The sequence below is a fragment of the Rhamphochromis sp. 'chilingali' genome, assembly GCF_963969265.1.
Source record: "Rhamphochromis sp. 'chilingali' genome assembly, chromosome: 10".
Taxonomy (NCBI): domain Eukaryota; kingdom Metazoa; phylum Chordata; class Actinopteri; order Cichliformes; family Cichlidae; genus Rhamphochromis; species Rhamphochromis sp. 'chilingali'.
Genome location: NC_137937.1, coordinates 8,735,082 through 8,748,933, shown reverse-complemented (window position 1 = coordinate 8,748,933; position 13,852 = coordinate 8,735,082). Strand labels below are relative to the sequence as shown.

The following is a 13,852-nucleotide window of genomic DNA, read 5'->3' as shown; positions in this document are numbered from 1 at the left end:
GTTATAGGTTCAAAGGCAAAAGGCTGAAATTACATTAATTCCCCAATTTGTAGCCTTTATTATTACAGCAGGAGTTTCTGAATCTCTGGTGGCAGCAAAATCTAAGTAAGAAGTTAAATAGCCGCATAGACAAGCACCATTCCTATAAATAATTCAATAACACACATGCTTTAAATGGCTACATATATTCAGCAAGTAATTGAGCTTCTTTCACTTTTTTGCTCCACATCTTGGTGAGGAGGCCACCGGGAACAGGTGAATACTGCTAACATCTGTAAAGAACTCAATAAGGAATCCCCAAGCAATAAATATGTGTGCCTTTTCATTTAGCTTCCAATATCGGTCATCTCCATAACAAGAAACAATAATGCATGGAACAAATAAAACCACCCATATGGAAAAGATATATATAAATCTTATAAAGTTTGTATCTGTCTTGTGTGAAACTTGTATGAAAAGCATATAAGAGTGAAAACAGATATAAGATCCCTCGAAAAAATTATATAAATGGAACTTGTATGTTTTGGATACTTACTAAAATAATATATGAAAGTGGCCACTTTCATGAGTAAATCATATAAGCCTTATATGATTCACTATATGAAGCAAGCTAAAGCTGATGCAAGTCTTTTAGAAGTTTTTCCTATTACTTTTCCATATGGGCAAGGCTCAAGCTCAACACAGACACAGAATTCCCTATAATCTGGAATTGTATGTGTCTTTCGGATAGCTACACAAAAATCTTTTAAATATAAATTGAATACTTTTCAAAATCTTATTTTTGTTGACCTCCAGTCGTTCATATGCTTGTGAGTATAGTAGGTGTACTTTAGTATGATGGCATCTGTGGCTGAGGAGGTATAATCGGATACCCCAGCTCCTTCAGTCCGTACCGCAGTGTCACGATTCTGAACTGCAAGTTGTCCTTGATGCAGTTGTGTGTGTGTGTGTCACAGTTACAAAAGTGCTTAAAGATTTTGAAAAAAAGTGATAAATTTAACATTTAACCTATGTAACACTATATACAGTTTACTGAGAAAGGAAGGGTCAAAAACATTTGCAGTAATGACACGTGGTTGACCTAATTCTACATATGCTACATTCTTTCAAGTCATGCATTGGTTCACTTAATTAAAACACATTGATTAATGGAATCAAACATGAACTCAGTAGAGCTAATATCAATTTACAATGAGACTGGGTAAACGTAAAGTCCAGTGCTAATCAAGACAGCTATGACGTTTTAGTGATTAGCACCAGCTCACCTCACAGCAATTAGATTTCTGGTTTCTTGTTGCATTCTCAATTATAGGTAAGGAAATCCCCAAAAAGTTGATCCTGTTCATCTGGATGTAGCAATTTCAACAGGAGAAATGTTTCATCACTCATCCAAGTGACTGATTTCTTTAGGTGCCTTCCCAGCCTTGACAAATGTCCAGCTGGAATAACTACATTTACTCAGGGCCTTCTTGATATGTTGTTCTTCTGCTTTCCTGGCCGCTGTATCTGTACCGGTACGTGAGTCGTTTGGTACTGGGCCGCGAGAATTGAGGCTTGGGTGTGAAATTTATTGTTTTTATTGGTTTTTAGCATTATTTTTTTAAATAGTTTTTATCGTTAACTTGGTTTCCCTGGGTCTTTTCCCGTGTGTTATGAATAAATCTTCTTTTTTTTGGTACCGGTACTGGTTTTATTTTGTTGTATTTATCCGTGATATCTTAAAGGCTGGTCTGTGAAAATATTGTCGAACATAAGCCGCAAAAAAGGTTGGGGACCGCTGCTCTAGTGGATGATGAGAGTCAAACCATAAATACTGATCCGTATGCATTGGTTTATAGAGCACATCAACTTTTAAATGTCCCCCATTACTGATGGAAATCTCACAGTCTAAGAAGGCTAACCTGTCATTTCTCATATCATCCCTGGTGAACTTGATGGGTTGGTCCACTGAGTTAATGTGATCATTGAATTGTGGTACGTACTGACACCCAGGTGTCATCCACATACCTTAACCAATGACTTGGTGCTGTTCTGGGGTAGGATAACAAAGTCCTCTTTGAATAATAAGGGTATACACATCCTCGACAGGGAGGAACCCTGGTTTAAGCGGGAAGTCAAGGAGGCCATTTAAGTGAAAAAGGAAGGACGATCTCTGAATTGAGGAGGGGGCCTGAAGGTACATCTTTCACCATCTTACAATGCTGTGATTGCAGCCATCCCCCAACTCTCTGCAAATGGTACTCATTGACCTGTTCATTGTTCAGTTATCAGTGGTCATTGATCAATGGTCTTTGATCAGTGGTTGTTGATCCATGCTCATGACATTTTGAATATTAATGAAGAAACTGACCTCACAGCCAATTGTTTGCCAGTGATGGTAGCTTCATGTACTGTTTATAACTGGTTGGGGAAGCCTGCAGTCAGCTGAGACTGAAGAAGTCACTTGGATGAGTGATGAAACGTTTCTACCACTGCAAACGCTACATTCAGATGAACAGAATGAACTTTTTGGGGATAGATTTCTGGTTCAAATCCCAACCTTTCTGTTTGAAGTTTGCATACTCACCTTGGTAGGCTCTTTTACAAACTGGAAGACCTAGAAAATGTTTATAAAAAAGGGTTATAAAAAATAATCCCCCTCTCGCCCCTGGTCTATCCTTCAAGAGTCTAGCTCCCAGTCCTCTAGTAGAGCTTAAAGGTCCTGCGCAGTATCTTAGCTGTTCCCAGGACTGTGCTCTTCTGAACAGAGATCTCTGATGTTGTTCCTGGAATCTGCTGGAGCCACTCGCCTAGCTTGGGAGTCACTGCACCTAGTACACCGATTACCACTGGGACAACTGTTGTCTTCACCCTCCACATCTTCTCAAGCTCTTCTCTGATACCTTGGTACTTCTGCAGCTTCTCGTGTTCCTTCTTTCTGATGTTGCTGTCATTCAGTATCTCTATGTCTATCACTACGACCGTCTTCATCTGTTTGTCCACCACCACTATGTCCGGTTGGTTAGCTGCCACCATTTTGTCCGCCTATATCTGGAAGTCCCACAGGTATTTACTGAGCACACGATCAGTGAGGGCATCTTCCTGATGTATTTGTGGGTGTTTGTCGTCCCATCCTGGACCGTAGTGCTGACACTCACCAGTCCCCGGCCTCCTTCCTTAAGTGTGTGTGTGTGTGTTTTATCAGTTACACTGTGTGAATGGCCTTCTGTAATGTGGAAATCCAGTAGAACAACATGAGTGTATAAGCTAAGTGTTTGTGTGATGGCTCTACTGATGAGGTTTACCTTTTTACAATTGTGAATTATCTTAGTGCTGTGATGATGACTTTCATTGCTGCTGTTGGGTATGTAATATAAGCTTATCTCTAATGAGATCAATCACAAACATTACCCAGGTATGATCTAACCTGCAGCATTTCATTAACTAACTGTGTTTCAGAGCTCAGAGAATATTTTCCCCCACCACTTCATAGTGCTATTTGTTACATGCTGGAGTACACTGAAGATAGGCATGTGTGCAGTTCAGTTGCACCTTATTTCTACAGTTATGTTACCAGTGCTGTGGTGGCATACAGGAGTGAAGTATGACTATGAAGTATGTCTATGTACAACATATCTGACCCATCAAGGCTAGTATATATATATATATATATATATATAAGTATATAGTCAAGGCTTACTTCCAAGCTAATAATGGCAGCTTTGTCCATTCATTGTTTTTATTGGCTTTCTTACAACTCATGCCTTAGAGATGATTGGAATCCCTAAAGCTTAAAAGGTAAATTAAACAGATTAGTCTACATTTTTAGGAGAAAATCAACACTGGAAACCTTGAACTTGTAGATCTTGGCTATGTGAACCTTAAATTACTGGACAGTATGGTACTATTTAAAAAAGACTTATCTCCTCAATAATAGAAATGGGTGGTTAGAAGGAACTCATAACAGGAATTTAGGACTCAGTGAGGTCTTTTCCAATGACCTTCATGTACCTCCAGGAAATCTATGAATAATTTAAAGCCTCCATGGGTTTTATGTAACTACAGCTATTCTGATGGTATATGTTTAGGTTTCAAGAGACCATCTTTACTGTTAATAAAACCACAGACTTCTGTTTCCATTAAAATTACATTCAGAGTATTTATGTTGTGTTTGATATCAGTCACTTCATCAGAGGATTGTTTGAACACATAATTAGTCAAGTGAATCCATCTGTTAAGGGCTAGATAAGTTGGAGCAGCTGTCTAATTTGTACAGCTGTCTTTCATGCCTTGTATTCTATCAATATATCTGAGACTAAGTGTGTGAGAAAAAAATATATATATACATTCACACGCACGCACACACACCTAGAGTGTGGACTTTGTAATTCAGAGTTCTATAGGCTAATACTGTATGTATAATGTTCTCTTCACATGCTTTAAAATCAGACTAGTTAATGCTGTTCATTTCCTCTTTCATCAGTTATGCTCACTGCATATCATTTTGAGAGTGAAAACTGATGCATATTTCATATTCATTAACTCAAATTAGGCTTGGCTTGTTCATCAGCATCCCCACGTCAGTAAATGCCTGCTGCCATTGCCACTCTTTACTGACTGACAGTCCAAACCGCCCCTCCTTTTCCCAACCTCTTTCATTATCCATGCCACTTTGCTATCTTCCATTTCCTTTTAACGTAGTTAGAAAAATTACAGGGCATTTTATCTTGACTTACTATGTCTCTGGGTGGCGATTGGTTAGCTTTCACTACAGTCATCTCACTTAACTGCCCGTGGTGCTGCCAGGCCAAGTGAAATTTCCTTTCTACCTGCTGGCTCAAGTGGATTAACAATTAGAAGAGCCCGAGGATGTCCTCGCAGTAGCCCTTGGCTTATACCCACCATATATCAGTAGTAAACGCAAAGGCACAGATAAGGGCGGTCTGAACGGGAAGGCTTTGTCCTGCCTCAGTAATAGACAGCAACATTGTGTATTGGATTAGTTCGGCTAATCACAGGAGGAGATCAGTGAAGAATTGGAATGTTATTGATTAGGACATGAGCCCTCAATGCCACAAGGAGCACCTGATAACATCTCTTATTTACCAACTAGCCTGATGAATCACTAGGCTCTGATAAAGCTGACAATGCCCTTGAGTTCCCTAGCAAGAGATGCTCAGGAAGGACCATGTATATCTGCAATGTGTGCTGTGTAACACCCAAGGACAGGACTTGGATTATAAAAATAGATTATTACCATCCCATCAATAAAAAATGTTGTTAGTAGCTATTTGCATAGCAGTCAGCCCTATTTAGCGTCACCATTTTGGACCAATGTTCGACAGTCATACCAAAAAAAATAAATACAGATAATAATAATAATCCTTAATGGGAGATACCTTTACCTCCACCGACAGTAGCCTAGAAAGCAATGCAACCATAAGGCAATTGTCATTTTGAGCACCAGCCAGACTGCAGACACACCCCAGTGTTCACAGACAGCTTGGCTCATGAGAAATTATATACTGTATGTGTGTGAATGTGTGTGTGAATGGGTGAATGACTGAATGTAGTGTGAAGCGCTTTGGGGTCCTTAAGGACTGAGTAAAGCGCTATACAAATGCAGGCCTTTTTTTTTTTTACTGTATTTATTTGCTAACAAACCCTTGTAAGACTATAGGCAACAAGCTTAAAAAGCAGTGGTTGAAAAGCATTCTGGGAACTGTAGAAGAGGAAGTGGGAGTAGAAATCTCTCTATCACAAACTACCCCCAGATTGTATGGAAGAAATATAGTATCATCAGAATTCAAGTATTTTTAGACATTGAATTTATGACACTGAATTTTTATCCTCCAAATTTCCCTGCAAAAATATTCACCTGCAAAAATTCACCTGCAAAAAATTCACCTGCAAAAATTCACCTGAAAAAAATTCACCTGCAAAAAATTCACCTGCCAAAAATTCACCTGAAAAAAATTCACCTGCAAAAAATTCACCTGCAAAAAATTCACCTGAAAAAAATTCACCTGCAAAAAATTCACCTGCAAAAATTCACCTGCAAAAATTCAACTGCAAAAGTGATGAACTTTAATGACCCAAGCCAGAGCAATCAGCACCAGATCGAGTCGAGTGGCTCTCGGCCAATTAAATTACGCTGTTTGATCACATGACACCGTTAGCCAGCAGTTTGTCTCCTAAAAGAGAGCTGTTTAGAGGTGAGTGATTACGTTTTTCTCCTAAATAGAGATCATTACAGAACGCCTAGTCCTACTTAAAATCCCATTTATTTTTATTTTATCATCTACTCGAACTAAGGAAAACGTTTGACTAACTCAAAGACAATTTCCACGCCTCCCCTGCCTGACTGCAGAGGCAGTTTTGAATTTAGGAGCAGCAAGATGGAAGCAGCAAACCCTGGCGATTCTCCGGTAAGTATATTGTTTTTTATCTTCAAGTTTGTCTTTTGAAACGTTAATTTTATTTAAATCCGTTGCTCACGTATAAAGTACACAGACGGGGTCTTTGCTCAACTCGTCTGAGGCGTGTCTCACTAAGCGCTACATGCTAGCATCCTGCTAACCGAGCTACCCTTTACATGCTGTGCTTTAGAAAATAGGATACTCGTTAAAAAATACTCCGCAGATATTGATAGATAGACGAACACTGCAAATATAATGTTGTAAACGAAAACGGCCTTTGGTGAAGTGGTAAAATACACCATGAATAAAGCCATAGATTGAATGGCTGCCATGGTTGCAGAACGGCCTGATTTAATGACAAGAATGGGGAAGAGTGAGGCGAAGTGAACCAAAGCCACAAAACACGGTCAGACAAGGCGGCAAAAGGGGAGTGATCTGTCCGTCAGTATGAAGTTGGTGTGTGCTTTGGTGAACAAAAACTCGAGACCGGTAGCAGGAAGGTGGGAGACTCGTGTTTCACTGGAATAGTGGTGAATTAAAACATCCTTTGTTGGGGACATTTAGGTGTAAATGCATCCATAAAGGTGAGACAGAGGCAGACCAGACAGTGAAGAAAACAAGGCAAACATTAGAAATATTAAAACGGAAATATAGGATTAATATAACATACAATTGGGGAAAATGTAAGGAACACAATGTAAATGATATTGTAAAGTCATTAAAACAGCATACTCTGATTAAAAGAAACAGATAATTGGGTAGGAGGATGATGATGATAATAATAATAATAATAATAATAATGTTAAAGAACATGTACAAGATGGGTATGTATACTTGTAGCCAGAACTTAACAACTACAAAGTTGTAGCATGCCAGACCATCTTGATTGAATGTAACTTCGCTCCACACAAGTTTTATGGTAGACATATTCATATTGGTATCTAATAAATGATTAATTCTTAGATTTTATCAAACGTTAATTTATAAATTGTTTCTGTCTTTATGTGTTTGTTTCAGATTATGCAAGATGTAATTATTCAGTCAGCAAGACACTTGCTGCAGTTACTGACATCATCCAACTGAACTGCTGCTGTGATGAATCAGAATACAAGGTTTACTTTAGCAAGACTTATGAGTTAATGCTACATTTAACTAAATTGTTATATATTTTGTGTCCAATATTGTCTCCATATGATTTTGTTTTTTGCAACATCTTGCAGAGAACAGAGTCAAGGTACCAGCTTGGTTAACCCTAAAAGACCATCTGTTCATCAAGAAATGACCAGGTGAAAAAGTCATAAACTAAACACTCTGCATGAGCATGGAATTTAGGATGCAACTTTACATCTTACCTGCTCTACACTCAGGGCTTGAATTACAACAACAGTCAATCACATAAAAAAAAAAATATACTTTTGGTAGTTCTGTGTCTGTCTCTCTCCTCCAAACCCAGATGGCTGCTGGTACTGAACCGGGTTCTGCTGGAGGTTTCTTCTTGTTAAAGGGGAGTTTTTCCTCTGCACTGTCACTTCATGCTGCTCAGTGTGAGGGATTGTTGAGGTTGAGTCCATATGTCCTGCGAACAACTGCTGGGCAATGACACCATGCAATCTTCTGGGATTCCTTGGATAGAAAACCTGTGAGCTGCACTTGTCCTTGGTCTTCACAGCTCACCTTTTTACTGTTTATTGAATCAAAATTCTCCAGTGACATGGATTCTACATTGTAACTGATGTGATGTTCTATAAAGTGGTTTTAATAAAAAAAAAAGGCAAAAATTAGTTTGTTTCTTTATTCAATTTTTGAACAGTGATACTCATTCAGTAAATGCAAATTATTTACATGGCAGTGCACTATAGGCATAAATCTAGACCCCTAGATAAAACATGATGGCATTATAGCAGTGACAACTCCTCCACAGTAGCAGGTGGGATTTTTCTTTTTTGAGGACGGCTCCTTTTACCTGTCACTACAGATGGTCTGTTTGTTCTGATCAAGAGCCTTTTTTTGGGCAGCTGAAGAGGAGAAGTCTATCTTATGGCCAACCTCTGGCTGTATCTTGGTCATATTACCCAGCAAAACCCAGTATGCAGGTTCATCTGTAACAGTCCTTGTGCCACAGATCACTGTTGCTTCTACATTAAACAGAAGAGCAGTGACGTGGGTGCAGGTCTCCGTGACTCCGGCCTTACAGCTGCAGTGGGTGGCTTCAACCTTCCCTGTGATGCTCACAGTGACCCATGGCTGCAATGCTGGTTCATTCAGTCTTTGAGAGTGCAGGACCTGAAACACACACAAAGTTCTTGTCTTTAAATGAACTATGAGCCAAGGCTGACATAAATGTTTTATCTACTTAATCATTAATGTAACAGTGTTTAGAAAGTTAGCACATACATGTAATTTTTCATTTCTTTATGTGTCCATCTATAGAACGCTGCATGTTATAGTGTAAATCTGCCTGTTCTCTGTCAGAAACCTGCCTGCAGAAAATGAACCTAAAGGATGTAATGCAAGGATGTCATCACTTTCAAGATGGAGAAAGCATAAAGTGACAATTATGAATCATTTAATATGATAAGGAGATTCTGCAGGTCATTAATCAATGTATAAAATTATTTTTAGTGACACAAGATACAAATATGGAAGGAAGATGTATAATCGCTCAGTTTGGGGAAATTGTGGGTAGCCTGCAAGGGCCTCAACTTCTCCATACCCACAATGTGCAACAAATGGGCACAGCTATCTTCAACAGTGGAACATCGGCCAGTTACTTCCAACTTTAACGCAGCTTGTAGTCTTGGAGAGCAGCACACCAAAACTGCATGCACAACTTCTGCTAACAGTGGAAACAGATTAAGAAATCCATGCAAACAGATTCATAAACCGAAAGATTATTTTACAGGATTAATGATCATATCAGCCGCTGGCTGATCACAAACCCTGAGGGTGTATACGAGAAGCAGAAGAAGCAGAGGGGATATCCAGTTTAAGTTTAGATAGTATTTGTAAAGATATTGACCATATCCTTTTCTGAAAGTGTGGATATAATGGATGGGGTAAGGTACTGACATGCTACAACTTTATAGTTGTTAAGTTCTGGCTACAAGTATACATACCCATCTTGTACATTTTTTTATTTTTTTATTATTATTATTATTATTATTATTATTATTATTATCATCATCATCATCATCATCATCATCATCATCCTCCTCCTACCCAATTATCTGTTTCTTTTAATCAGAGTATGCTGTTTTAATGACTTTACAATATCATTTACATTGTGTTCCTTACATTTTCCCCAATTGTATGTTATATTAATCCTATATTTCCGTTTTAATATTTCTAATGTTTGCCTTGTTTTCTTCACTGTCTGGTCTGCCTCTGTCTCACCTTTATGGATGCATTTACACCTAAATGTCCCCAACAAAGGATGTTTTAATTCACCACTATTCCAGTGAAACACGAGTCTCCCACCTTCCTGCTACCGGTCTCGAGTTTTTGTTCACCAAAGCACACACCAACTTCATACTGACGGACAGATCACTCCCCTTTTGCCGCCTTGTCTGACCGTGTTTTGTGGCTTTGGTTCACTTCGCCTCACTCTTCCCCATTCTTGTCATTAAATCAGGCCGTTCTGCAACCATGGCAGCCATTCAATCTATGGCTTTATTCATGGTGTATTTTACCACTTCACCAAAGGCCGTTTTCGTTTACAACATTATATTTGTAGTGTTCGTCTATCTATCAATATCTGCGGAGTATTTTTTAACGAGTATCCTATTTTCTAAAGCACAGCATGTAAAGGGTAGCTCGGTTAGCAGGATGCTAGCATGTAGCGCTTAGTGAGACACGCCTCAGACGAGTTGAGCAAAGACCCCGTCTGTGTACTTTATACGTGAGCAACGGATTTAAATAAAATTAACGTTTCAAAAGACAAACTTGAAGATAAAAAACAATATACTTACCGGAGAATCGCCAGGGTTTGCTGCTTCCATCTTGCTGCTCCTAAATTCAAAACTGCCTCTGCAGTCAGGCAGGGGAGGCGTGGAAATTGTCTTTGAGTTAGTCAAACGTTTTCCTTAGTTCGAGTAGATGATAAAATAAAAATAAATGGGATTTTAAGTAGGACTAGGCGTTCTGTAATGATCTCTATTTAGGAGAAAAACTTAATCACTCACCTCTAAACAGCTCTCTTTTAGGAGACAAACTGCTGGCTAACGGTGTCATGTGATCAAACAGCGTAATTTAATTGGCCGAGAGCCACTCGACTCGATCTGGTGCTGATTGCTCTGGCTTGGGTCATTAAAGTTCATCACTTTTGCAGTTGAATTTTTGCAGGTGAATTTTTGCAGGTGAATTTTTTTCAGGTGAATTTTTTGCAGGTGAATTTTTGCAGGTGAATTTTTGGCAGGTTAATTTTTTGCAGGTGAATTTTTTTCAGGTGAATTTTTGCAGGTGAATTTTTTGCAGGTGAATTTTTGCAGGTGAATATTTTTGCAGGGAAATTTGGAGGATAAAAATTCAGTGTCATAAATTCAATGTCTAAAAATACTTGAATTCTGATGATACTATATTTCTTCCATAAGATTGCCCTCAGTGGAATCACAGAGTAATGAGATATATTGGTAAAAGGGAGTGATGAGCAGTATAAAGAGGTTTTAAGGTATATAGACATATTTTCACACTTTATAGGATGAGACATTACACTTTATGTCAATATAATTTAAAGTTGCACTGATACTAGAGATGGACCGATCCGATATTACGTATCGGTCCGATACTGACGTAAATTACTGGATCAGATATCGGAGAGAAATCAAAAATGTAATCTGATCCATTAAATATCAAAAAAGCACCTCACAAAACTTGCGACACGGCGTAACTCGGCTCATAACCGTAGCACATCGGAGCAGTGTGCTCACGTGATAGAGCGGCTGTGTGTATTTGCAGCCTCAAACCAGCATTTCATCTCCGATGAAGTTATCCCAGAGAGAAGTAAAGCAAGTGTGTAAGTTCATCTCTGAATGTTTGTAAAGCATTCCCACGTTAAGCTTAACAACCGATATATGGAGCGACTGCCTCTTCTTGCTGCTACTTCAATCGTGAAACTGATTAACGATCAGCTGATCGGCTTTTCTGTCGCAAGTCCGTCTCTCTTGTTTGTTTTTGGCCCACTTCGGGCCAGAAAGAGGAAACCAGCGGCTGAACAACAGCAGCATGTTTAACCTTGATAAGCTGTTGTTAGAATTTATTTAATATTTCTTTCTACACCAGGATCCTTTTCTATGCAGCTGACGGCTGGTAAGGGCGATAGGGCACGAACAGGGAAAAGGGGGCACAAAGACATACTTTTCTTTCTTATTCTCATTTAAAATGTCTAGCTTTTAATAAATAATTATCTGACACCCAAAGTTTTAATTTGATGGAAAATGTATAGAAGTCCATTACTGTATATAGTAACTGTTAAGTCTAATATACCCTAGTAAGCTATACTACTTTTTCCTTTGGGAAAATACCATCTGTGCAGTCTGCACTTCTGTTGAAGAAAGATGTTGAATCTATTTAATTATTAATTAAATAATAATTATTAATTATTTATTTATTCTTGAAAAATAATTGATTTCTGTGCATTTCTTTTTTTCCACACTGCATCAAATTAAAGTTGATCACGTCGATTAAGCATCATGAGGTGGAGGGTGGGGCAGTGGTTCCCTATTTTTTTTTTTGCTGGGAGTTTGCAACCCTATTAGTTAGGTTGCTTAATATTTCTGCTAAGTACTCTTTAATTAAAACACCAGAATAGGGAGGATGGAGTAGGTTTAAGTTTATTAGATTGATCAGTATTGCTGAACTATGAAATATTTTGGGTGCAGTGTATTTTTTGCATACAGGTATAACAGAATAGCTTTAGTGTTGTTGTTTATTTAAACTTGAGTATGAACTTATACAAAATGCAGCAATATATTAAAAAAACAGTTTTATTGATTAAAAAACACACTATATCGGATTCATATCGGTATCGGCAGAAATCCAAATTTATGATATCGGTATCAGACATAAAAAAGTGGTATCGTGCCATCTCTAACTGATACATAAAGTCATGCCAGGGTCACCATCGCTTCTTTCTTTGACTCTCTGGGCAACTCTGTCATAATTTTCACAAGTTTTCCTGATTACTGCCAAGTTACTGCCAAGACGCAGAGTTTAGAAACGTTCTTCATTCAAAATGTGCAATCAACAAATTTAGCACCTTTGTAGACAAACCTACTTCTTCTTTTTACTTTGTTTTTGTTTTGTGATCACTTTCTCCTGTCTCTAATATTTAGTAGTTTGTAATAGCATTTCGATCACTATATTAGTGATGGGAATTCTGGCTCTTTTTAGAGAACCGGCTCGTTCGGCTCGGATCACTAGAAAGAGCCGGCTCTTTCAGCTCCCAACCGGCTCTTCAGGTTGGTATATATAGGTATATGTGTTTATATATAAATATATACGGTGGCCCCTAGAGACAAAGCATGTACAAACACCAAAGCACATTTCTAGCGTTAACTGAACTTCCAAAACAGAGCTACTTAGATGACTTAAATTACACAATTGAAAGCATATGTGTATTGTTTGTGTATTTATACACAAGCACTCATATATATTCAAATAATTAAAAAAAATGTTCATTTACCTGTTACTACGACACACCAAATCCAGTCGTTTGTACTTCCTGGCTTGTGTAGCCACTAGGTAACAGAAGCTCAACACTGCCCCTAGCATCCTGGAGCACTTCTGTTTGTGTTTTGTACATGTTTTGGATTTTGTACGTGCTTCGGGGTTTGTACGTGCTTCAGAGTTCGTACGTGTTTTGGAGTTTGTATGTGCTTTGTCTCAAGGGGCCACCGTAAATATACTTTTATTTATTCACTCCACATAAAATGCAATAAATAAATCTGTTACGGCCCTAGCCTATAATACAAAAACCAAGTATTTACATTTCAACTTTTAACTATTTAAATTTTCAGCTTTTTCCTTTTAAACAAATTTAAAGTGAAACAACACAAAACACTGCAAACCACAACACAATAAAATATAAATTAAAATATGAAAACAAAAAGAAGATACACATCCTCTGTCATATGGGCCTGCATGAATTAACTTTCTGAATCCTTTATCATCCGCAACTGAAAGTAGTTGTGGATGATTACTATACCTTTCTAATGTGATGTTGTTGTCCCTGGCTCTGTTTCTCTCTCTCTCCCTCCCGCTCTGTTCCTGTGCTACTGCGAGTGTAACTACCGCCCCTCCCCCCTCTTCCCAGCGCAAGCTCAGGGCTCGAGTGCGGAGTGAAGCGGAAAAAAGTGCGAAAGAGAGAGAGAGAGGGTGAGAGAAAGAAGAAGAAAAAAAAAAAAAAAACACGGCTTGCAATAAGGATCCGGCTTGCGTCGTTCACGTCAAAGAGTTGG

The 13,852-nt window shown here is 38.4% G+C and overlaps 1 protein-coding gene and 2 long non-coding RNA genes across 5 annotated transcripts in view; 2 read left to right on the top strand and 1 right to left on the bottom strand.

The window, feature by feature from the left end:
* unc5db (unc-5 netrin receptor Db) overlaps positions 1 to 13,852 on the top strand; it is a 298,720-nt gene that overhangs the window by 125,078 nt on the left and 159,790 nt on the right. The window lies entirely within an intron of this gene.
* LOC308404144 lies at positions 6,146 to 8,167 on the top strand. Of its 3 annotated transcripts, none has more exons than XR_013973072.1 (4): positions 6,146 to 6,194; positions 6,350 to 6,407; positions 7,416 to 7,510; positions 7,619 to 8,167. It is a non-coding gene; the product is annotated as an uncharacterized lncRNA (long non-coding RNA). The 3 variants fall into 3 exon arrangements; XR_013973073.1 differs by having other exon boundaries at positions 6,148 to 6,194; positions 6,295 to 6,407; XR_013973074.1 differs by lacking the exon at positions 6,146 to 6,194 and having other exon boundaries at positions 6,207 to 6,407.
* On the bottom strand, positions 8,177 to 10,673 carry LOC308404143. The gene is made up of 2 exons (XR_013973071.1): positions 10,367 to 10,673; positions 8,177 to 8,681 (listed from the first exon to the last, which is right to left on the bottom strand). It is a non-coding gene; the product is annotated as an uncharacterized lncRNA (long non-coding RNA).